Raw genomic sequence first — 25,369 nt, forward strand, 5'->3', positions numbered from 1 at the left:
CTATGCTGGTGCTGCATTGTGGTCTGAAGATTGAAGCCTGATTAAGTGACAGATGTCCTGGTTCTGCATTGTGGTCTGGCTCCTGAATAGATGACAGCTGTGCTGATGCTGCGATGTTCTCTGAATTGTAATTTGATGACAACTGTGTTGGTGCTGTCTTGTGTTCAGTAAGCCTGATTAGATGCCAGCTGTGCTGGTGCTGCATTGTGCTCTGAATCCTTAATAGATGACAGCTGTGCTGGTGCTGCATTTCAGTCTGAAGCCTGATTGGATGATAGCTGTGCTGCTGCCGTATTTTTGCCTGAAGCTTGATTGGATGACAGCAGTACTGGTACTACATTGTGGGCTGAACTCTGATGCCTGAGTGGATGACAGCTGTTCTGGTCCTGCATTGTGTTCTGAAACCTGAAATCTGATTAAATGATAGCTGTGATGGTGCCTCATTGTGGTCTAAAGCCGGATTAGATGACGGCTGTGCTGGTGCTGCATTGTGGTCTAAAGCCTGAAACCTGAAAATATGACTGCATTGTGTTCTAAAGCCTGATTAGATGGCAGCTATGCTGTTCTGCATTGCAGTCTGACGCATGATTAGATGCTGCATTGTGGTTGAAGCCTGAATAGATGACAGCTGTGCTGGTCCTGGTATGCAGTTTAGATCCTGAAGCCTGAGTAGATGAGGCTGTGCTGGTTCTGCATTATGTTCCAAATCCTGAATAGATGATAGCTGTGCTGGTGCTGCATTGTGTTATGAAGTCTGATTAATGCAGCTGTACTGGTGTTGCATTGTGGTCTGAAACCAGAAGACTGATTGGATAACAGCTGTGCTGGTGCTGTCTTGTGTTTTGAAGCCTGGGTAAATGACAGCTGTGCTGGTGCTGCATTATGCTCTGTAAGCCTGATTAGATGACAGATGTGCTGGTGCTGCATTGTGTTCTGTATCCTTATTAGATAACAGCTGTGCTGGTGCTGCATTGCGGTCTGAAGCCTGATTTGATGATAGCTGTGCTGCTGCCGTATTTTTGCCTGAAGCTTGATTGGATGATAGCAGTGCTGGTACTATATAATGGGCTGAAATCTGAAGCCTGCGTGGATGACAGCTGTCCTGGTTCTGCATTGTGTTCTGAAGCCTGAAGCCAGAATAGATGACAGCTGTGCTGGTGCTGCATTGTGGTATAAGGCCTGAAGCCTGAAACGATGTCTGCATTCTGATCTGAAGCCTGATTAGATGTCAGCTATGCTGGTGCTGCATGGTGCTCTGAAGCCTAACTAGATGGAAGCTGTGCTTGTGATGCATTGTGGTCTGACACATCATTAGATGACTGCTGTGCTGGTGCTGCATTGTGGTTGAGTATAAGGAAGTGGGGGACCCAAGATACCCTTGGAGGCTTGGGCAACCAATTTAATAATGAGTACAAAATGCCCACAAGGGTGTTACCCTAATATAAGATACATGTAATTACTTTTTTGTTCAACCCCAGATGGTCTTGAACCCTTGAAAAAATCTATAGATAAATGAAACTATTAGTGACATCTACAAACAATGAGTAGAAGGAAATTTAAAAAGCAAATTTAAAAAGCACAGGAGAGTCTTCCAAAAGTAATTGTTTTTTTTATGTAGATAAAATTGAAAAGGGTACAATCAAATATAACAATGTAACATGATCGAGGATGTGTACAACTACTTACAAATCATGAACAAAATCATCTATTCCACATAGTCTAATGAATGTATGATGTTACAATGCCTGGTGTTACCACGTGGTAGGTAACAACGGGGTCGTTACAACGATGCGTTGTTATCACGCGTGGCTTTACATCGCAAGTCGTTTCTATGACTTGCACTGGATGGTGTGCTGGACTTAGGAATAGTATAAATTACTATTCCTACTCCTGTTAGCGCAACAGCAGGGAATGTGTTGGATTTAAAATCCAACACATTCCCTGGTGTTGCATGCCACCTTGTGGAAGTCGTAGAAACGACTTGCGATGTAAAGCAACGCGTTGTAACAACTTGGTCGTTGTAACGACCGTGTTGTTACCTACCTGCGTGGTAACAGTAGCGTTGTAAACGCTGTCTCCCAGTTTAATGAGAGAGGAATCTGGACATACAGAAAACATTCACTATTGTACAATAAATGTTATGGAAATAGATGAAAAAGACGACTTTTTGGTCTGTTGTGGCAAAACTGTCTGTCAGTCCATCTTTAGGACGTAAAGTCGATTGTTTAAAATGTCCCTTGACATCAGTCCACTGTTCAATTGGGACCCAATAGGTTCTGAAGGAAACACACTGAAAGGTTCTTTAGGGTCTATTCACTCAAATAAAACTGCTACTCGCTATCCAATTTAAAGAAGGAGACGTCTGTCAGTACATACAGTTTATCTACACGTGCCAGGTACAAGTCTCCCCTCAATTAGGGTAGAGCTACAGTAACTCGCTGTCAAGTTGAATCAAAGTCAACTAGCTCCGTAGACCTTGGAATCGCCGGCAATTGCTGGTGATGCATTCTTTTCTGAGGCCTGAATCGAGATTAAGTGACAGCTGTGCTGGAGCTCCATTATTGTCTGAAACCAGAATGGATGACAACAGTGATGGTGCTGCATTGCGGTCCAAAGCCTGAATCCTGAATAGGTGACAGGTCTGCTGGTGCTGAATGGTGTTGTAAAGCCTGAAGCCTGAAGCCTGAATATATGAAAGCTGTGCTGGTGATGCATTGTTTTCTGAAGCCTAATTCAGATTACAGGTATGCTGGTGCTGCATTGTGGTCTGAAGCCTGATTAAATGACAGCTATGCTGGTGCTGCATTGTGGTCTGAAGCTTGAATAGATGACAGCTGGAATAGTGCTGCAATGCGGTCTAAAGCCTGAAGCCTGAAAAGAGGGCAGCTGTACTGGTGCTATATTTTGTTATGAAGCCTGAAGTCTGATAAAATGTAATCTGTGCTAGTGCTGTATTGTGTTTTGAAGCCTGATTAAATTACAGCAGTGTTGATGCTGCATTGTGGTCTGAAGCCTGAAACCTGATTGGATGACAGCTGTGTTGGTAGCACATTATGATCTGAAGCCTGATTGGATGGTAGATGTGTTGGTGCTGCATTGTGTTGTGAAGTCTGAAGCCAGATTAAATTACAGCTGTGCTGTTGCTTCATTGTGGTGTGAAGCCTGAAAAGTGTTAGATTTATGCTGTGATGGTGCTGCATTTTGGTCTGAGGCCTGATTAGAGGACATCTGTGATGGTGCTGCATTGTGGCCAGCACTATGAAGATGGAAGTCTGATTACATGACAGCTGTGCTGTTGCTGCATTGTGGTCTGAGGCCTGTATAGAGGACATGAGCGCTAGTGCTATGTGCTAATCCAATGCTGTAAACCTGATTAGGAGACAGCTTTGCTGGTACTACCTTGTGTTCAGAAGCCTGATTCGATGACTGCTTTGCTGGTGCTGCATTTTGGTCTGAAGCTTGATTAAGTGACAGCTGTGCTTGTGCTGCATTGTGGCCTAAAGCCTGATTAAGCAATAGCTGTGCTGGTGCTGCATTGTGGTCTGAACTCTAAAGCCTGATTGCATGACAGTTCTGCTGGTGCTGCATTGTGTCCTGAAGCCTGAAGCCTAATTAAATGACAGCTGTGCTGGTACTGTATTGTATTCTGAATCCTGCAGCTTGATTGGATGACAGCTGTGCTGATGCTGCATTGTGGTCTTAAGCATGAAGCCTGAATAGATGACAGCTGTACTGCTGATGCATTGTTTTCTGAAGCCCGATTAGATGACAGCTGTGCTGGTTCTGCATTGTGGTCTGAAGCCTGATTAGATGAAAGATGTGCTGGTGCTGCATTGTGGTCTGAAGCCTGAAACCTGGTTGGATGACAGCTTTGCTGGTGCAACATTGTGGTCTGGAGCCTGAATAGATTACATATGTTAGTTCTGCATTATGGTCTGAATCCTGACACCTGATTGGATGACAGCTGTGCTAGTGCTGCATTGTGGTCCGAAGCCTAAGGCCTGATTAGATGATAGCTGTGCTGGTGCTACATTGTCTTTTGAACTCTGAAGCATCATTACATGAAAGCTGTGCTGGTGCAGCATTGTGGTCTGAAACTTGAAACCTGATTGTTTGATAGCTTTGCTGGTGCCACATTGTGGTCTGAAGCCTCATTGGATGATAGCTGCGCTGGTGCTGCATTCAGGTCTGAACTCTGAAGCCTGGTTAGTTGACACCTGTGCTGGTGTTGCATTGTGGTCTGAAGCCTGATTGGATGACAGCTGTGCTGGTGCTGTATTCTGGTCTGAAGCCTTAAGTTTGATTGGATGACAGCTTTGCTTGTGCTGCATTGTGGTCTGAAGCCTGAAACCTGATTGGATGACTGCTGTGCTGGTGGACCATTGTGTTCTAAAGCCTGATTAAGTGACAGCTGTGCTGATACTTCATTGTGGCCTGAAGCCTGAATAGAATACTGCTATGCTGGTGCTACATTGTGAGCGGAGTATAATGTGGCAACCCAGTGTCCCTCAAAACCTGGGTGAAATTGATAAATGCTACAATTGATTCTGTCGGGCATACCAATTGCTTAGTGTTAAATGAGAACTGATCATGGGTAAAGCTTTACAAAGTTTAAAGATAGTTAAATATCATGAATCATTCGAGGACACACCAAAAACTAACACAATGAATCGGTTTAAGACTTTATATAACCATTGATTGCTGCATGGAAAATAAGGCTGTTGTCCAGTTTTTTAACCGACAAACATATTATTAATAACAATGAGACACAACATATAATGTTACAGTGCAACATATAAATATATACAGCACATAACTGTTACAGAAATCAAATAACAAAATGATGTTATTGGAACTGTCTGTCCAATCATTACAAAATAAACCCTACATAATTATTCACAATGATTTCAAGGGTGTAGTGGCTCTGGATGTGATACTATTGAGCGTCGACGTTTCGACCCAGGATGTATGTGTTATTGGAGAAACATCACAGGGGTCTTCTTCAGGACTTTGTAGTGTCCTATCAACAGCCAAGAGTGACTAAAGTAAGTGGTTGATTTATTCCTTCTTGGGCGAGGAAGGACATCACTGTGTACAATCGTGTCCCTTGTGTTTTCCAGAGGGGTAACACTGTCCATTCTGATGATCGCTGGTTGTGCCATTAGCGAGTTAGATTGATTTCCTTGTCAATTTGAATGTCGTCCTGGCTGTTAATGCAGAGTGACCTTGTCCACGGTAGGCAGCTAATTCTCGAAGGCGGCTCTGTAATGGAACGCCTGATTTAATGACAGCTGTGCTGGTGCTGTTCTGTAGCCTGAAGCCTAATTAGATGATATCAGTGCTGGTGCTGCATTGTGGTCTAAAGCCTGAAGCCAGAATAGATGACAACTGTTCTGGTGGTGCATTGTGGTCTGCAGCATGATTGGATAACGGCTGTACTGGTGCCGCATTTGTGGTCTGAAGCCTGATTGGATGGTAGCTGTGCTGCTTTGAGGTCTGAAATCTGAAGCCTGATTAAATAACAACTGTGCTGATGTCGCATTTGTGGTCTGAAGCCTGATTGGATGACAGCTGTGCTAGTGCAGTATTGTGGTCTGAACCCTTAAGCTTGATTGAATAATAGCTGTGCTGGTGCTGCATTGTGGTCTAAAGACTGATTGGATGTCAGCTGTGCTGGTTCTGCAATGTGGTCCGATTTCTGTAATCTGATTGGATAATAGGTGGATTGGTGCTCCATTGTGGTCTAGAGCCTAAAGCCTGATTGGATGACAGCTGGTGCTGCATTGTGGTCTGAAGCCTGATTGAATTATACCTTTGCTCGTGCTGCATTGTGGACTGAACTCTGAAGCCTGAATAGATGACAGCTATGCTGGTGCTACATTGTGTTCTGAAGCCTGATTAGATGAACTCTGCTGGTGCTGTATTGTGGTCTGAAGCCAGAAGCCTAATTACATTACAGCCGTGCTGTTGCTACATTGTGGTCTGAACGCCGAAGCCTCATTGGATGACATCTGTGCTGGTGCTGCATTGTGTCCTGAAGCCTGAAGCCTAATTACGTGACAGCTGTTCTGGTAGTGCATTGTATTCTAAAGCCTGGAGATTGATTGGATGACAGCTGTGCTGATGCTGCATTGTGGTCATAAGCCTGAAGCCTGAATAGATTACAGCTGATCTGATGCTGCATTGTTTTCTGAAGTCTTATTAGATGATAGCTGTGCTGGTGATGCATTGTTTTTTGAAGTCTGAAGCCTGAATAGATGATAGCTGTTCTAGTTCCGCATTGTGGTCTGAAGTCTGACTGAATAACAGCTTTCCTGGTGCCGCATTGTTGTCTGTACTCACAATCCAGATTAGATGACTCCTGTGCTGGTGCTGTATTGTGGTCTGAAGCCTTAGGCCTGATTGGATGACAGCTGTGCTGGTGCTGCATTGTAGTCTGATGCCTGATTAGAGGATAGCAGCGCTGATGCTGTATTGTGGTCTGAAGCCTTAATCTTGATTGGATGACAGCTGTGCTGGTGCTTCATTGCGGTCTAAAACCTGAAACCTGAATAGATGACAGCTTTGCTGGTACTGCATTGTGTTCTGAAGCCTGATTAGTTGACAGCTGAGCTGGTGCTGCATTGTATTCTGAATCCTAATTAAATGACAGCTGTTCTGGTGCTGCATTGTGGTGTGAAGCCTGAAACATGTTAGATTTATGTTGTATGGTGCTGCATTTTAATCTGATGCAAAAACAACAGTTGATGGACAGAATGCAGAACAATGTCATACATTCACCCCAGTACAGAGATCTGGGCCTAAATCCATTAGGGAAGATTTACAAGGACTGGTGCATCCCTGCATATCAACAGGGATGTGCCAGGTAAGATGCGTCACGCAAGTTTACCCTTGCGCCACCAAAGATGCGCCGCATTTACAATGCGGCGCATCATGGCGCAAGGATAAACAGATGCGTGACGTATCTGATGGCGTAAGGGCGGTGCATTGCTGGAGTAGTGTCGCAAGCATGACGCAACTCCAGCAATGCTCAGGGGCTGTCCATACCTAACATGCTGTGGCATGCCTTACGCCTGCTTCAAGAAGGCACAGGGTTTTGACGCAGCGGCGTCGGAATTGTGACTCAGTGAAATCTTGTAGATTTCACTGCGTCACTTTTCCGAGGCTTTTTCCGACGGAATGCCCACCCTGCATACATTAAATGTGGCTCAGGGCTTTACAACGTGACACATCTCCCTAGATGCATCAATTTGTAAATAAGGCGCAACATGGCGCATGGTTTACGCCGCCGCTGCGTCACTGAAGTGACACAACGGCGGCATAAATGTATCTCAAGGGGCTTGTAAATCTGCCCCATTGTTTTTTTTGCTCACCATGCCATTTCAGTTTGAACCCAGCCATGTGCAAATTCGTATTGACCCGGTGCCTCGTGGGAACAGTCCAGTCTGAACTGCCAAGCCAGGTCCTCCCTGGACTGGAAACAAGCATCCTAGGACCGGTTTTGCGGTTTCACCCCTCTTCAGCCAGGATAGCTTTATTCCAGTGGCATAAAGAGCACGGGACCTACATCTGGGCATACCCGTCCCACTCGGGGTGACAAATGCAAAAACAACAGTTGATGGACAGAATGCAGAACAATGTCATACATTCACTCCAGTACAGAGATCTGGGCCTAAATCCATCGTTTTTTTGCTCACCATGCCGTTCCAGTTTGAACCCAGCCATATGCAAATCAGTCTTGACCCTGTGCCTCATGGGAACAGTCCAGCCCGAAATGCCAAGCCAGGTCCTCCCTGGACTGGAAACAAGCATCCTAGAACCGGTTTCGGGGTTTCACCCCTCCTCAGCCAGGATAGCTTTATTCCAGTGGCATGGAGAGCACGCATTCAAGCTAACCTGGCTGATGACGGCTGATTAGCCAGAAACCGGTCCCAGGATGCTTGTTTCAGGTCCAGGGAAGACATGGCTGAGCAGTTCGGGCCGGACTTGTCACATGAGCACAGGGTCAGACTGATTTGCATATGGCCATGTCTGAACTGGGGTGGCGGAGTGAGCTAAAGATTGATGATGGATTTAACCCAGATCTGTGACTGGGGGTGAGTGTCTGAAAAGTTTCAGCGCTCCGTCCATCATATCCTTGTGTTTGCTTTGTTCGCCCTAAGTTGGCAGGATATGCCCAGACGTGGGTCCCTTGCTCACTTTGCCACTGGATTCAAGCTAGCCTGGCTGATGACGGCTGATTAGCCAGAAACTGGTCCCAGGATGCTTGTTTCCGGTCCAGGGAAGACATGGCTTAGCAGTTCGGGCTGGACTGTTCCCATGAGGCACAGGGTCAGACTGATTTGCATATGGCCATGTCTGAACTGGGGTGGCGGAGTGAGCTAAAAAATGATGATGGATTAAACCCAGATGTGTGACTGGGGGTGAGTGTCTGAAAAGTTTCAGCGCTGCGTCCATCATCTCCTTGTGTTTGCTTTGTTCGCCCTAAGTTGGCAGGATATGCCCAGACGTGGGTCCCTTGCTCACTTTGCCACTGGATTCAAGCTAGCCTGGCTGATGACGGCTGATTAGCCAGAAACTGGTCCCAGGATGCTTGTTTCCGGTCCAGGGAAGACATGGCTTAGCAGTTCGGGCTGGACTTGTCACATGAGGCACAGGGTCAGACTGATTTGCATATGGCCATGTCTGAACTGGGGCGGCGGAGTGAGCTAAAGATTGATGATGGATTTATCCCAGATCTGTGACTGGGGGTGAGTGTCTGAAAAGTTTCAGCGCTCCGTCCATCATATCCTTGTGTTTGCTTTGTTCACCCTAAGTTGGCAGGATATGCCCAGACGTGGGTCCCTTTCTCACTTTGCCACTGGATTCAAGACACATTGGATGACAGCTGTGGTGGTGCTGCATTGTGGTCTGAAGCCTGAAGCCTGATTGAATTATACCTTTGCTCGTGCTGCATTGTGGATTGAACTCTGAAGCCTGAATAGATGACAGTTGTGCTGGTGCTACATTGTGTTCTGAAGCCTGATTAGATGAGCTCTGCTGGTGCTGTATTGTGGTCTGAAGCCAGAAGCCTGGTTACATGACAGCCGTGCTGTTGCTGCATTGTGGTCTGAACTATGAAGCCTCATTGGATGACATCTGTGCTGGTGCTGCATTGTGTCCTGAAGCCTGAAGCCTAATTACATGACAGCTGTTCTGGTACTGCATTGTGTTCTAAAGCCTGAAGATTGATTGGATGACAGCTGTGCTGATGTTGCATTGTGGTCGTAAGCCTGAATAGATGACAGCTGTGCTGGTGTTGCATTGTTTTCTGAGCCTTATTAGGTGACAGCTGTGCTGGTGCTGCATTGTGGTCAGAAGCCTGATTAGATGATAGCTGTGCTGTTGCTGCATTGTCTTTTGAAGTCTGAAGCCTGATTAGACAACAGCTGTTCTAGTTCAGCATTTTGATCTGAAGCCTGAAACCTGATTGAATGACAGCTTTGCTGGTGCCGAATTGTGGTCTGAAGCCTGATTGGATGGTAGCTGTGCTGGTGCTTCTTTGTGGTCTGAACTCCAAAGCCTGATTAAATAACAGCTGTGCTGGTGTCGCATTGTGGTCTGAAGCCTCAAGCCTGATTGGATGATGTGAGAAGGTGGCCTGATATATGCTGTCCACTAGTTCTAGTGGGCACCCTGCATCAGTCCAAATAACCCCTTTTGGTGATAGGTTAAAGACAACCTTTATTGAAAGCTATCCTAGTGGTAGCTATGGAGAGCAACCTTCAGGCTAAGTCTTGAAGGAATGTAAAGTAGCTTGTTTTACCAGTCTATAATCTCTTGAATGATCAAATGAAAGGACAACCACATCAGGTATATATTCAAAATATATGTATTTAAGTTAAAAGACACCCCTCTAGTCTCTTTATGAGACTGGAGTTTGAAGTACTTAATTTACAAGTTAGCAATCAACAGTAATAGCACAAATACACATTTGGGCCCTAGGGGCATACCAAACCATATACCAAAAAGGTGGTATAAGAACCACGACTGGAATAGACACAAGGCCTAGAGCCTGTAGAATCGCTGGGACCCCAAGGAACCACCCAAGTTAGTGACACAGGGGACCCACGGGGACTGTATGCAGTGTAAGTCGTTAGCTTCTATGGGCAATGTCACGGTTGGAAATTTAAAGCTTAGGGACACTTAGAATCGAGTCAGGACCAAACCCTTTGGGAATTAAGAAGTTCTAAGACTAGCACCCCCGGGAGTTCCGGAGTACTCAAGTTACCTCACCCAGGGAAGCCGGGTGCATAGGCGTCTTTTGGTGTCGGGTCGCGTCGTTGATTGCAATGGAAGCTAGCAAAGAACTGCTGCTGCCGTGAAGAGGAGAAGTGTCCGAAGAGATCCAACCCTGGATCTAGGATGGAAGGAACCTGAAAGCAGAGGGGACAGAGTCTGGGTCACTAGCCAGTGACTGAGGGCAGGATGGACCAATGCCCACAGATGTTGGGTGCTTCAGGTGAGTTGATGGGTGTCTTGACTCTTCAGCCACGAGGTCCAGGAGGTGTCAACGAAGTCCATGAGCCGGATTTAACTTGTCCCACGAAGTCTGTTAAGTACTGCGGTATTGGCGACCAGAATGGACCCAACAAGCCTTGGCAACGGCAAGTCACTGGAATTCAGAGAAAAGACTACAGTGCAGACTAGCAAGGTCTGAGGGACTCACCAAGCAAGGGTAAGTCAGGGCACATCTGGAGCAACCAGAATAGCCCAATTAAAAGAGGAGTTGCCTTCATGGGGACCTACTAGCCAATGGGTTAGCGATCGCAGAGGAGCCTCAAGCGGTCGCAGATGAAACTGTCCCACGGGTCACTCGTGGAGTGGAGGCCAGCAATCTTCAGTGCAGGAGGTGCTCAAGGCGGGGGCTACTCAGCGCCCAAAGCACATCTTCGAGGAAGACCAGGAAGATAGTGTTGCTGCAAAAGGTCACGTTGTCCAGGTGTCACAGTTCCACGTCACCCACGATAGCCATGGGCCTCAACTTTGCTGTGGACTCAGGGTAGCCCCAAGGAAGTCTGGAAATCTACCTCTGGTGATGCAAAAACTTTGGCGACCGGCAGGAGCTTCAGCGATGCAGACCGGTCAGTTGCTTCTTTGGTGCCTGCCAAGCAGGGGAGTCACTCCTTGACCCCAAGGGAGATTTCTTCCATATTCTAGTCGTGATAGAAAGTCGAAGGTCCAGGATATACGTTGCAGAGTTTCGTCCAGGGTAGATAAAGTCCTAAGGACTGGGTTCCCATACTTATACTAAGTTTGTGGGGTTGGACATACTCTAGGGACCCACCTATGGGAGGGTTTGGAAAGAGGGGTGGTTACACCCATTTCCTTTGTCCAGTTTGATGCCAGAGCAGGGGCAGGTAGCCCCTGCAACCGGTTTGAACTTGACTATGCACAGGGGCACCAAATGTGCCCCCAATGCAGGGCTTCAAAGCACCAGAGAGTGCTCTTGCCCAGCCCCAATACACATCTGCCTGTCTGGGGAGGTGGTTACACCTCTCTTCGACAGGAAACCTATTGTCCAGGCCTCCCCTGCCGGAGTTTTGGTCAGCAGCAGGAGGCCAGACCCATGTCTGTGGCAAAGACATCCATTTTGTGATGACAGGGCTCAGGAAAGTCCTGCCGGGTTAGACCAGTGTGAACATGTCTCTCCCTCTAGAAGGGTGGAATGCTACCCCCGCCACCAGCACTGGTGGGGGGGGAAGTATTCCAAAGTGTTTGACACCAAACACCAGCATGTTTCCGTGCAGCCATCCCAAAGTTAGCATTTACAGCGAGGTTATAATGCACTTAAGAGTATATGGTCAGGCTGCACCACAAACAGCATCAGAGGAGGTACTCCGAACGCTGCAGAGGGGCTCTGCTCATGCAGGGGCACACTCTCACATAAAAACCAAGCACTCTGCCTTCAGGATTATTAAGACCTGCCATAGAAGTGACTTATAGGTTTTATATGTGTGTGCAATGGTAGTGATATAGGTAGCCTATACCACTGTAAGGGGTGCAAGCACACACTTACCCAGGCTGCAGTAGCAGACCTGTGGTGCCATTTTGGAGTGCTTCCCGGGGTGGCATAATACATGCTTCAGCCCCTGGTAGGCCTCTGAGGTACCTATGCCCTAGGTACATAGTATACAATATACTAGGGGCTTATAAGGCACTCCAGAATCCAATTAGATATGTACCTAATGTACATGCAAACCATTTTAGAGAAGAAGCAGCTAGGCTGTGGTCCTGATTAGCAGGGCCACAGCCAGACTAAGGTCGGAAAACAGTGAAACACCAGCAAAAGGTGGGGGTACCCATGTGAAGTAGATCCTACTCTCCTACAGATGACAGCTGTGCTGGTGCTGCATTGTGGTCTGAAGACTGATTGGATGGTAGCTGTGCTGGTGCTTCTTTGTGGTTTGAACTCTGAAGCCCGATTAAATAACAGCTGTGCTGGTGTCGCATTGTGGTCTGAAGCCTGAAGCCTGATTGGATGACAGCTGTGCTAGTGCAGTATTGTGGTCTGAACCCTTAAGCGTGATTGAATGACAGCTGTGCTGGTGCTGCATTGTGGTCTGAAGACTGATTGGATGTTCGTTGTGCTGGTTATGCATTGTGGTCTGATGTCTCAAATTTGATTGGATGATAGGTGGGCTTGTGCTCCATCGTGGTCTGGAGCCTAAAGCCACATTGGATGACAGCTGTGTTGGTGCTGCATTGTGGTTTGAATCCTGAATATATGACATCTGTGCTGGTGCTGCATTGTGGTCTAAAGCCCTAAGCCTGATTAGATGACAACTCTGCCGGTTCTTCATTGTGTTCTGAAGCCTTCAGCCTGATTAGATGACTACTGTCTGTGTGTTGCATTGTGTTATGAAGCCTGAAGCCTGTTTAGATGACAGGGGTGCTGGTGCTGCATTGTGGTCTGAAGCCTAATGGATGACGCTGTGCTGGTGACGCATTGTGGTCTGAAGCCTGATTGGATGGTAGCTGTGCTGGTGCTTCTTTGTGTTCTGAACTCCGAAGCCCGATTAAATAACAGCTGTGCTGGTGTCGCATTGTGGTTTGAAGCCTGATTGGATGACAGCTGTGCTAGTTCAGTTTTGTGGTCTGAACCCTTAAGCTTGATTGAATGACAGCCGTGCTGGTGCTGCATTGTGGTCTGATGTCTGAAATCTGATTGGATGATAGGTGGGCTGGTGTGCCATTGTGGCTTGGAGCCTAAAGACACATTGGATGACAGCTGTGGTGGTGCTGCATTGTGGTCTGAAGCCTGAAGCCTGATTGAATTATACCTTTGCTCGTGCTGCATTGTGGATTGAACTCTGAAGCCTGAATAGATGACAGTTGTGCTGGTGCTACATTGTGTTCTGAAGCCTGATTAGATGAGCTCTGCTGGTGCTGTATTGTGGTCTGAAGCCAGAAGCCTGGTTACATGACAGCCATGCTGTTGCTGCATTGTGGTCTGAACTATGAAGCCTCATTGGATGACATCTGTGCTGGTGCTGCATTGTGTCCTGAAGCCTGAAGCCTAATTACACGACAGCTATTCTGATACTGAATTGTGTTCTAAAGCCTGAACATTGATTGGATGACAGCTGTGCTGATGCTGCATTGTGGTCATTAGCCTGAAGCCTGAATAGATGACAGCTGTGCTGGTGTTGCATTGTGTTCTGAAGCCTGATTGGATGATAGCTGCGCTGGTGCAGAATTGTGGTCTGAAGCTTGAAGCATGATTGGATGAGAACTGTGGTGGTACTTCATTGATTGGATAACAGCTGTGCTGAATAGTTTTCTGAAATCTGATTAGATGACTACTGTGCTGGTACTGCATTATGGTCTGAAACCTTGTTAAGTGACAGCTGTGCTGGTGCTGCATTGTGGTCTGAAACATGAATAGATAACAGCTGTGCTGGTGCTGCATTGTGGTCTGAAGCCTATACCTGATTAGATGACAGCTGTGCTTGTGCTGCATTGTGGTCCGCAGCCTAAAAACCCTATTGGATGACAGCTGTGCAGGTTCCGCCTTGTGGTCTGAAGCCTGATTGGACGATAGCTGTGCTTGTGCTGCATTGTGGTCTGAACTCTGAAGCCTGATTTAGCGACAGGTGTTCTGGTGTCGCATTGTTGTCTGAAGCCTGAAGCCTGATTGGATGACAGCTCTGCTTGTGCTGTCTTGTGGTCTGAAGCCTTAAGCCTGATTAATTGACCGCTGTGGTGGTACAGCAGTGTGGTCTGAAGCCTGCTTAGGTGACAGCTGTGCTGGTGCTGCTTTGCGGTCAAAGCATCATCAGTTTTTTAAATATGTCTCCAAATGTGGAAGGTTTTTGTGAGTCTGACAACTGGCTAGTTAATTCAGGGACTGACAGCAATTTTGCAGAAGAAGAAGGATTTGGCTTTGAAGGTATTCAGGAAGATGCCTAGTGAAAAGAAGGGCTGGGTTATGTTGAGAAGTGAATATTTTTAAAGCATTTCAAGATGGATGCTGTTGCAAGGTCACCTTCATAGGTGGTTGCTTTGAGTAGGTGCAGAAGGCTATCGGATCTTCAACAGAGTGTGTCCTCATGGAGTGTTATTTGGTGGGGTGGGTGCTATGATTTAGGTCTGTTTGGTGCTACATATGTGCCGTCTATGTAAGTAGTAGCAATTGTTTTCCTTGTTCAGACACATACCTAATTTGTGCTTCCCAGGAATGGTGAAAATGGCAATTGTTTTATAAACGGCAGTATGTCTAGTTCTGTGTGGATTAGTGTGATAACAGCATGTGGCAACATTTACATAACTTCAACTGATGCAAAGGGAAACCTTCAGCTCCCAAGTAGAGTCCTTCAGCCCTCCCAGGTGCATCATGATATTAGCAAGCTTTCATTCTTCTTGCACCTCTTCACCTCAGCAGAGGCCATGCCTCCCCTCAGCTGGTATGTGGTAATATGGAGGGTCTGGAATGGAAATACAGCGTTCACTCTTACAGTCAGTGTAAATATCTCTTCCTCTTTTGTTCCTCAGAGCTCCACTACGCCAACACCTGCATGCGATTTGATTTCGTCTGGCTGCGGGATAACTGCCGCTCAAACTCCTGCTACAATGTGGAGATGAAGCAGCGTTTACTGGACACTACCAGTGTGGACCTGGATATCAAGCCAACACACGTGTGAGTGGATGATTCCACGCTTCACCTCACCTGTGAGTGCAAGGGTCGAAAGTAACTCACGTGTCCTCTGTCTCACCACTGCTAGGGAGCTGTTCCAGATGTGTTTGTTGGGGATTGGCAGAACTTGTTAGGATGCTAGGGGGCACAAATGTGTTACTGGACCTCAACTGCAGTGCTTGTCATCTTTTACCACTGATGTTGTGGGCCCTAACCTACTGTGGCACTGCAACCTAGGTGCCACGTGCAACCTTTCCATGCTTGACCATCAAGATACTGAGGGCAAGAGGTCAAAGGCTTCTCAGGTAGGTAGCATGGGGGATAGAGTCTTACAACTCAAACAGTTGTGCAACAGAGACTATACATGCTGTACAACCTACTGCTTTTTAAATAGAAAAACAGAAGTAGTTTTATTGCACATCAAAACTTAATACCACACAAAAAAGGTCAGTCAGGCACAGCCTTGTAACATGGGGCACTACAGGATTAAAGTCATACAGAATGTGACTAGGTGAAATTCTAGCACAGGTGCGAGCTCAGTATGACATGGTCGAGCAATCATAATGGTTCTGTAACCATTAGGTCATTAAATCACAGAGCTACAGGAAGATGGGGAGGTGCAGGAAGGTGAGCAGTGGCAGGAAAGTGGTGAGGTGCAGGAAAGTGGGTAGCAGCAGGAAAGTAGGGAGGTGTAGGAAGGTGGGGAGGTTCAGGAAGGTGGGGAGGTGCAGGAAGGTGAGCAGTGGCAGGAACGTGGGGAGGTGCAGGAAAGTGGGTAGCAGCAGGAAAGTAGGGAGGTGAAGGAAGGTGGGGCGGTGCAGGAAGGTGGAGAGGTGCAGGAAGGTGAGGAGTGGTGGGAGGTGCAGGAAGGTGAGTAGTGGCAGGAAAGTGTGGAGGTGCTGGAAGGAGGGGATGAGTAGGAAGGTGGGGAGGTGCAGGAAGGTGAGGAGGTGCTAGAAGGTGAGGAGTGGTGGGGAGGTGCAGAAAGGTGAGTAGCAGCAGGGAAGTGAGGAAGTGCTGGAAGGTGGGGAGGTGCAGGAAGGTGGGGAGGTGCAGGAAGGTGGGAAGGTGCCTGAAGGTGAGGAGGTGCAGGAAGGTGAGGAGTGGTGGGGAGGTGCAGGAAGGTGAGTAGCAACAGGAAAGTGCGGAAGTGCTGGAAGGTGCGGGGTGCTCAAAGGTGGGGAGGTGCAGGATAGTGGGGAGGTGCAGTAAGGTGGGGAGGTGCAGGAGTGGTGGGGAGGTGCAGGAAGGTGAGCAGGTACAGGAAGGTGAGGAGGTACAGGAAGGTGAGGAGTGGTGGGGAGGTGCAGGATGGTGGTGAGATATAGGAAGGTTTGCAGGTGCAGGAAGGTGGGGGGGTGCAAGAATGTTGTGAGATGTAGGAAGCACGGAGCACCCCGTGGACCACACACCCCTGCACCTGAGGCTCATATGTCTTACAACTATATACCAGGCACACATATAATGTACTGTGCCAGTTGATAACCCACCAGTGAAATTACTTCTACCACAGAGACATCTGGGAATGGTAATAGTACCTGTGACTTCTGTACTGGAGAAATGTCTACCAAAGAGAACTTTGCAGTCTCTCCAGAAATGGGAGGTGCTTCATTACCATCCAACTATAATCCAGGCTTATATTCCGTACAGATGAGGTAATGAGTATCTGCCTCCCATGGTACAGCAAACCCTAGTTACCTTACCTTCTCCAAAGCATCTGTGTCATTACAGCATAGTTACACCTTTAGTCACTCATCCCAGCATGTGCATATGTGACACCAAGGAGCTCTACAGACTCCATTCAAGCATAGGTGGCCACGTAGGCATTTTGTGCCTCCGTGTGTGCAGATGTAGATCGACCAGCACCTTGGGGCTCACTGGAGGACATGAGCTGGTGACAATGAACTGGATGAGTCATTAATCACGAATGTGAAGGATAATATGGATCCATGGAATGGCATCAAAGGACTCTATACTGACCCCTGGTGTTAATGTAATGGAACAATACAACAGTGGTCTCTGCTGCCCCCTGCAGAATGCAGCATGGAATAGTATAACAGCGTGATCTGCTGGCATCAGTAGCATGGAATGACATTGCACTGCTCTCTACTGGCCCCTGGAGGCTGTGAAATGTAAAATGTCAATGGGCTCTATGCTGACCCCAGGTTTTTGTAGCATGGAATAAAATAACAGTGCTCTGTGTAGATGATGGTGTCATTAGAATGGATTGGCATCACAATCCCTGTGCTGACCCCCCCCCCCGTGTCTGTGGCATGGAGTGACATCACAGTACCATCTGATGACCATTGGTGTCTGAAGCATGAAAGGACATCACAGTGCACTATGATGACCCCTGGTGTTTGTTGCATGAAAGGACATCACAATGCTCTGTGCCGACCATTGGTGTTTGTAGCATAGAATGACATCACAGTGCTCTACGCCAATCCCTGGTGTCAGTAGCATGGAATGACATCACAATGCTCTGCATTGATCACCTGGTGTTTGTAGCATAGTATTGCATCACAGTGCTCTGCATTGATCCGCTGGTGTTTGTAGCATGGAATAACATTAGGATGCTCTGCACTGACCCCTGGTGTTTGTAGCATGGAATTACATTAGAATGCCCTGCACCGACCACTGGTGTCTGTAGCATGGTATTGCATCGCAGTGCTCTGCATTGACCCCCTGGTGTTTGTAGCATGGAATGACATTAGAATGCCCTGCACCGACCACTGGTGTCTGTAGCATGGTATTGCATCGCCGTGCTCTGCATTGACCCCCTGGTGTTTGTAGCATGGAATGACATTAGAATGCTCTGCACCGACCCCTGATGTTTGTAGCATGGAATGAATTTGTAATGCTCTGCATTGCCCCCTGGTGTTTGTAGCATGGAATGACATTAGAATGCCCTGCACCGACCACTGGTGTTTGTAGCATAGTATTGCATCACAGTGCTCTGCATTGATCCGCTGGTGTTTGTAGGATGGAATGACATTAGAATGCTCTGCACCGACACCTGGTGTTTGTAGCATGGAATGACATTGGAATGCTCTGCATTGCCCCCCTGGTGTTTGTAGCATGTAATGACATTAGAATGCCCTGCACCGACCACTGGTGTCTGTAGCATGGTATTGCATCACAGTGCTCTGCATTGATCCGCTGGTGTTTGTAGCATGGAATGACATTAGAATGCTCTGCACCGACCCCTGATGTTTGTAGCATGGAATTAATTTGTAATGCTCTGCATTGCCCCCCTGGTGTTTGTAGCATGGAATGACATTAGAATGCCCTGCACCGACCACTGGTGTTTGTAGCATGGTATTGCATCACAGTGCTCTGCATTGATCCGCTGGTGTTTGTAGCATGGAATGACATTAGAATGCTCTGCACCGACACCTGGTGTTTGTAGCATGGAATGACATTGGAATGCTCTGCATTGCCCCCCTGGTGTTTGTAGCATGTAATGACATTAGAATGCCCTGCACCGACCACTGGTGTCTGTAGCATGGTATTGCATCACAGTGCTCTGCATTGATCCGCTGGTGTTTGTAGCATGGAATGACATTAGAATGCTCTGCACCGACCCCTGGTGTTTGTAGCATGGAATGCCATTAGAATGCTCTGCACCGACCCCTGGTGTTTGTAGCATGGAATGACATTGGAATGCTCTGCATTGCCCCTCTGGTGTTTGTAGCATGGAATGACATTAGAATGCCCTGCACCGACCACTGGTGTCTGTAGCATGGTATTGCATTGCAGTGCTCTGCATTGACCCCCTGGTGTTTATAGCATGGAATGACATTAGAATGCTCTGCCCTGACCCAGGGTGTTTGTAGCCTGGAATGTCATTCAAATGCTCTGCACCGACCCCGGGTGTTTGTAGCATGGCATTGCATCACAGTCCACCGCATTGACCCCCTGGTGTTTGTAGCATGGAATGACATTAGAATGCTCTGCAACGACCCCTGGTGTTTGTAGCATGGAATGACATTGGAATGCTCTGCATTGCCCCCCTGGTGTTTATAGCATGTAATGACATTAGAATGCCCTGCACCGACCACTGGTGTCTGTAGCATGGTATTGCATCACAGTGCTCTGCATTGATCCGCTGGTGTTTGTAGCATGGAATGACATTAGAATGCTCTGCACCGACCCCTGGTGTTTGTAGCATGGAATGACATTGGAATGCTCTGCATTGCCCCCCTGGTGTTTGTAGCATGGAATGACATTAGAATGCCCTGCACCGACCACTGGTGTCTGTAGCATGGTATTGCATTGCAGTGCTGTGCATTGACCCCCTGGTGTTTGTAGCATGGAATGACATTAGAATGCTCTGCTCTGACCCCTGGTGTTTGTAGCATGGAATGTCATTCAAATGCTCTGCACCGACCCCGGGTGTTTGTAGCATGGCATTGCATCACAGTCCTCCGCATTGACCCCCTGGTGTTTGTAGCATGGAATGACATTAGAATGCTCTGCAACGACCCCTGGTGTTTGTAGCATGGTATTCCATCACAGTGCTCTGCATTGATCCGCTAGTGTTTGTAGCATGGAATGACATTAGAATGCTCTGCAACGACCCCTGGTGTTTGTAGCATGGCATTGCATCACAGTGCTCTGCACCAACCCCTGGTGTTTGTAGCATTTATTGACATTAAAGTGCTCTGCACCGACCCCTGGTGTTTGTAGCATGGAATGACATCAGAATGCTCTGCACTCACCCCTGGTGTGTGTAGCATGGAATAACATTACAATGCTCTGCGCCGACCCCTGGTGTTTGTAGCATGGAATGACATTCAAATGCTTGGCACCGATCCCTGGTGTTTGTAGCATGGTATTGCATCACAGTGCACTGCATTGACCCCTTGGTGTTTGTAGCATGGAATAACATTAGAATGCCTGCACCGACCCTGGTGAATGTATCATGGAATGACAATAGAATGCTCGGTGTTGACCCTCTGGTGTTTGTAACATGTAATGACATCACAGTCCTCTGCACTGACCCCTGGTGTTTGTACATGGAATGACATCACAGTGCTCTGTGCTGACCACTTGTGTTTGTAGGATGGATGACCTCTCAGTGCTCCTCACCGACCTCTGGTGTCAGTAGTTAGGGATGTTATCAAAGTTCTCTGTGCTGATGCTGGTGTCTCACGCATGGAATGGCAACACGATGCTCTGCGCCTGCTTTGGTGTTTGTAGCATGGAATGACATCACAGTGGCCTCTGATGATCTCTTTGGTCTGTTTTGACTTTCTCCATTCCAGGGCCGGATGGTCACCAGACAGATTATAGCTTGGCCTGGCTGACAGAGAATAGCTATGAGGGACAACTGAAGAAAACCTGCCTCCAGGAGCTGTGGAATGCAGAGGTCTATCAGCGAGCTCAGGTGGCACCTACGCCCTGCCAGCGGGTCTTGGAGACTGACGAGGGACTGCGGGAGGTTTTTGAGAACTTCCTCCGCTATGGCTTTGCCTTGGTTGAGGGAGTTCCACCCACCGAGGAGGATACAGACCACTTGGCACAGAGAGTCAGCTTAGTCAGGTATGAGAGCTCAAAATCAGGTGTGCACCCATGTTTTATTACCATAAACAGTTCCCAATTCAAAAGAAAGCTTTGGTTCAGAAAATATCAGGGTCTGATGATTGTGGTGTAGGAGATTGGTACTGAGCGACAGAAGTGTAGGAGATTGGTACTGAGTGACAGAAGTGTAGGAATCAAATGTGTATAGGATTTTGGAACTGAGTGACATGAGTGTAGGAGATTGGTGCTGAGAGATGTGAGGATAGGATATTGGTACTGAGTGACATGAGCGTAGGAGATTGGTACTGAGTGACGTGAGTATAGGATATTGGTACTAAGTGACGTGAGTATAGGAGATTGGTACTAATTGTTGTGAGTATAGAAGATTCGTACTGAGTGACGTGAGTATGAGTAATTGGTGCTGAGTGACGTGAGTATAGAAGATTGATACTGAGTGACGTGAGTATAAGTAATTGGTAATGAGGGCTGTGAGTATAGGAGATTGGTACTGAGTGCCTTGAGAGTAAGATATTGGTACTGAGCGGCATGAGTGTAAGAGATTGGTATTGAGTGACGTGAGTATAGGAGACTGCTACTGAGCGACATGAGTGTAAGAGATTGGTAGTGAGTGACATGAGTATAGGAGATTTGTACTGAGTGCTGCGAGTATAGAAGATTGGTACTGAGTGACGTGAGTACAAGAAATGGTACTGAGTGCCATGAGTATAGGAGATTGGTACTGAGTGCCATGAGTGTAAGATATTGGTACTGAGTGGCATGAGTGTAAGAGATTGGTAAAGAGTGATGTGAGTATAGGAGATTGGTACTGAGTGACATGAGTGTAAGAGATTGGTACTGAGTGATGTGAATATAGGAGATTGGTACTGAGTGCTGCGAGTATAGAAGATTGGCACTGAGTGAAGTGAGTATAAGAAATTGTTACTGAGTGACGTGAGTATAGGAGATTGGTACTGAGTGACGTGCGTGTAAGAGATTGGTACTGAGTGATGTGAGTTGCTATGTGTGTTACATGAAGGGGCCTCCTGGGAAGTGGGAGTGATAGGGGATTAGAGAAGGAGATTGAGATCAATCTCTAGCTACTGACTCTTTGTTTGGGTCAGCATGTGATCCGTACACCATCAGAAAAGGATTCAAAAGAAAAAAAGATGGAATAGGGTCTCACAGAGACACTTGTAAAACAAAAGGACCTACACAACTAACAAACAAAATCAGAAACAACCTCTAAAGGAGCAAAGGTGGCATGTAATGATATAATCCCCTCCTGTAGAAAACCTACTTTTATATGCGTTGTGGGTCTACAAGAGGCCCTCAGTGTAGCCTCACTAAATGACTAACTGGCCTCTCATTGGAGGTAGGAAGGTGTTGTGCGTTTTGCTTACTGATTCTAAGTTGCAATCATTTGATTCATAATTAAATTCCAAATAGTGATGTAAGAGAATGTTGTGGAATGTTGTGGCAGAAGGAGTTGACTGGGGTAGTGTGAGCTGGGTCTTCAGATGGTATAAAATACTTCTTCTTTGGCATTGTGGTGTGTATATTCCACAAGCAATGATTTGAGTTTTTGAGTCTCACTACTTTGGGGTTAAAGGTAAACTGTGGAAAATGGACTAGTCTAATAATTTGGAGAAGTTTGCACACTGAATAATTCCTTTAACTCAAACCTTGACCCTAAATCCTGTTCAAGCCTTTTCGCTGGCCGGATCTGAACATGTCCAGAAATAAGAGCAGTGTAAGAATTATTTTTGGATCTATTTCACATCTGTGGACAATAACAACAATATGCCTCTGGAGCAAAAGAAAAGGATTTCGGGTCCCAAGGGATTGAAAGTGTATTCACAGATTTCAAAGGTCATGGGTGAGGGAGATGTGAATGTAGTTAATGAAGTAATACTTGACCTAAATGAGTATTTTGCACCCAAGGTTTGCATTGAAATTAATAGGCACATGGGAAAGCAGAGACTGTCGATGAATGTGTGGCAGAACTTAAAACATTTGTGATAGATTGCAAAGCTGAAGTTCTTCAGGAGGATTTGATTAGTGATCAATTAGTAATGCATGCTAGCAATCCTATTATTCAGAAACATTTATGGGTAAATGGTGATTCTTTAAATGACGTATTAGCTGTAGTACATAAAGCAGAGATCTTGAGTAGGTGTGTGTTGGCTTTGAAACAGGAGTCAAAGGAATGTGAAACTATTACCAAGTTTGATAATAGAGTGGGCAACAATCCTATAAAGTTAAACATATGTTTAAAGAGCAAGAGAGGTTCTGTCGTTATGGTAGGAAGGAACACATTACTTACAGCAAGAGCTGTTTAGCTGTCAAACAAAAATGTAGCACCTGTGGCATTGTTGGACATTTATCTAAGGTATACCGGGGCAGGAAGGAACGCATCAGTTGTCTTGGTGATGAGTCAACTGTGGATGAAAAGGAATCCTTTGACCAGGCTAATGTGTGGTCTGCCAATATAGCAATTAGTGACTGAAAGTGTACTTTGAATATAACTTTGGATACAATTAAAACTATATCAGAATGTTATGTGCTCATTCTGGGTCACCATGCACCATCATCAATGACGAACTGTGGAGAGAAAGATTTACAAATTACTGAAATCTGTGATTCATATTGGGGGCTATTTTGGTGAACATATCAATATGGTAGATTTCTGATGGCTTGTTTTCAAGTTCAAGACTAGAAGTTCTCGGGGAAACTGTATGCTGGTAAAAAGGAGCCCCTGTTTTGTGTTGGTTTGATTAAAGACTGTACCTAACTATTCAGGAGTAGGCTTTGTTGATTGACGGTGGGATTAATGGAGGTAATGGCATGCTGTGTACAGTTCCTAAGGTTTTCATCCAAATATTGGAAAACATTAAAGGATTTGAATGTAGGATTATTCTGAAAGCTGAAACAACTCCCAAGGTACATTAAACAAGGAATCTTCCCATGATGGTGAGAGATAATGTTTCAAGAGATTTGGCGAAATTGGCAGCTTTAGAGGTAATTGAGCCTATTGATGCGTAAGACTGGATTTTCCTCTGGTAGTAGCCAGACAGAGCAATGGTAAAATCAGGCTATGTTGATTTACTTCTCCACAACAACATTGTCGTTGATAGATTTCCATTTCTGTACATAAATGAAATAGTGTCACATATTAAGGAGGCAAAGTGGTTTTCCATCATTGACTTATCTTCGGTACTTAAACAAATCTCATTGACTCCTGATTCGGTGAGACAGGCTAGCGCTGTTTGAATAAAACTAACTAAAGAAAGGATTCCTGAGTGCGGTGTCCCTTTGTCTAAAAAAATACAATTATCTATATATGTGTATATATATATATATAAAAAACAAAGGTTACAGGGATGTTATAGTTAGGCTGACATTTCATTTGGACGAAACCAGAGAAATTCAGCAATTAAAGTTAGCTGAGCTGATTCACCAATGCACCTTGGTATATTTGTTTGACACTCATACATTTTTAAAAACACACAGAGTCACTGGATGATGTCATCAGTGATGTCATTTGAGATGTCGTCAATGATGTCATGAGTGATGTCACTGACCATTTCATGAGTGATGAAATATGTGGGGCGCGCGTTATAGTTAGCTCAGCTTACTAGAACTGCTGGATTTCTCTGGTTTTGTGCATGTGAAATCTGAGCCTAACTATTATGTCCCTGTAACCTTTTGCTTTTTCAGTGAATTTCTAAGGATTTTAAAATTCTATTTCCTAACTATATCAGCCCTGTAAGCTTTGATTTTTCAGCCGATTTCTAATGTTTTTTGAATGCTAATTCCTAACTATAATGTCCCTATAATCTTCCTAATGATTCTGCACTGTGGTGGCAATCAATGACCTAGTCACATTGACTGGGGTAGGGCTGGAAATCCTACTGAAAGAAACCTTTGCAGAACCGATGCCACTTTTCCCTCCCAGAGTCTTGGTGTAATCTAATATATGGCAAACACAAGGAGATGATGGATGGACCACTGAAACTTTTCAGACACTCACCCCCAGTCACAGATCTGGGTTGAATCCATCATCATTCTTTAGCTCACGTTGCCACCTCAGTTCAGACCCAGCTATATGCAAATCAGTCTTGACCCTGTGCCTCATGAGAACAGTCCAGTCCGAACTGCCAAGCCAGGTCTTCCCTGAACCGGAAACAAGCATCCTGGGACCGGTTTCTGTGTAAAGCCCTTCATCAGCCAGGCTAGCTTTAATCCAGTGGCAAAGTAACTCTAATATATGCCAAAGACAGAAATGGAATTGGTCAAATCAATTCTGTCCACAGATTGACAAAGCCACGAAACATGTTAAGAAAACTGTTTCTGCATTCCTCAGAGACCACCGCATAGGCTGTATCTATAACAACAATCTGCAGTTTGACATACATGGAATTTATAGAAACGAGAAGTGCATTTTACAGATGAAGGCAACAGGGTGTTTCTAAGTAACCTGAAAATCTGTGTCCAGTCTTTTGTGTAGCAGCCATATACACACAACCAGCGCAACGGCCCTTGTCAGAGCCACCCTAGTACTGGAAATATTGTGAAGTTTTTAAAAAAAAGTTTTGTTTTTTTGTTTTTAAAGATCTTTGCAATGATGTAACGATCCCCACGGACATGTCGTGAAAACGGAAAACAAAAGCA

General features: G+C 46.1%; 1 pseudogene across 1 annotated transcript in view; it reads left to right on the forward strand.

Moving 5' to 3' along the window:
- LOC146788800 (trimethyllysine dioxygenase, mitochondrial-like) overlaps positions 1 to 25,369 on the forward strand; it is a 243,434-nt pseudogene that overhangs the window by 30,900 nt on the left and 187,165 nt on the right. Inside the window, exons 2-3 of the transcript XR_014969989.1 lie at positions 15,034 to 15,210; positions 20,443 to 20,719. The product of XR_014969989.1 is annotated as a trimethyllysine dioxygenase, mitochondrial-like (transcript). The remainder of the gene's footprint in view (positions 1 to 15,033; positions 15,211 to 20,442; positions 20,720 to 25,369) is intronic.

Source organism: Triturus cristatus, chromosome 10, assembly GCF_964204655.1.
Source record: "Triturus cristatus chromosome 10, aTriCri1.1, whole genome shotgun sequence".
Classification (NCBI taxonomy): Eukaryota; Metazoa; Chordata; class Amphibia; order Caudata; family Salamandridae; genus Triturus; species Triturus cristatus.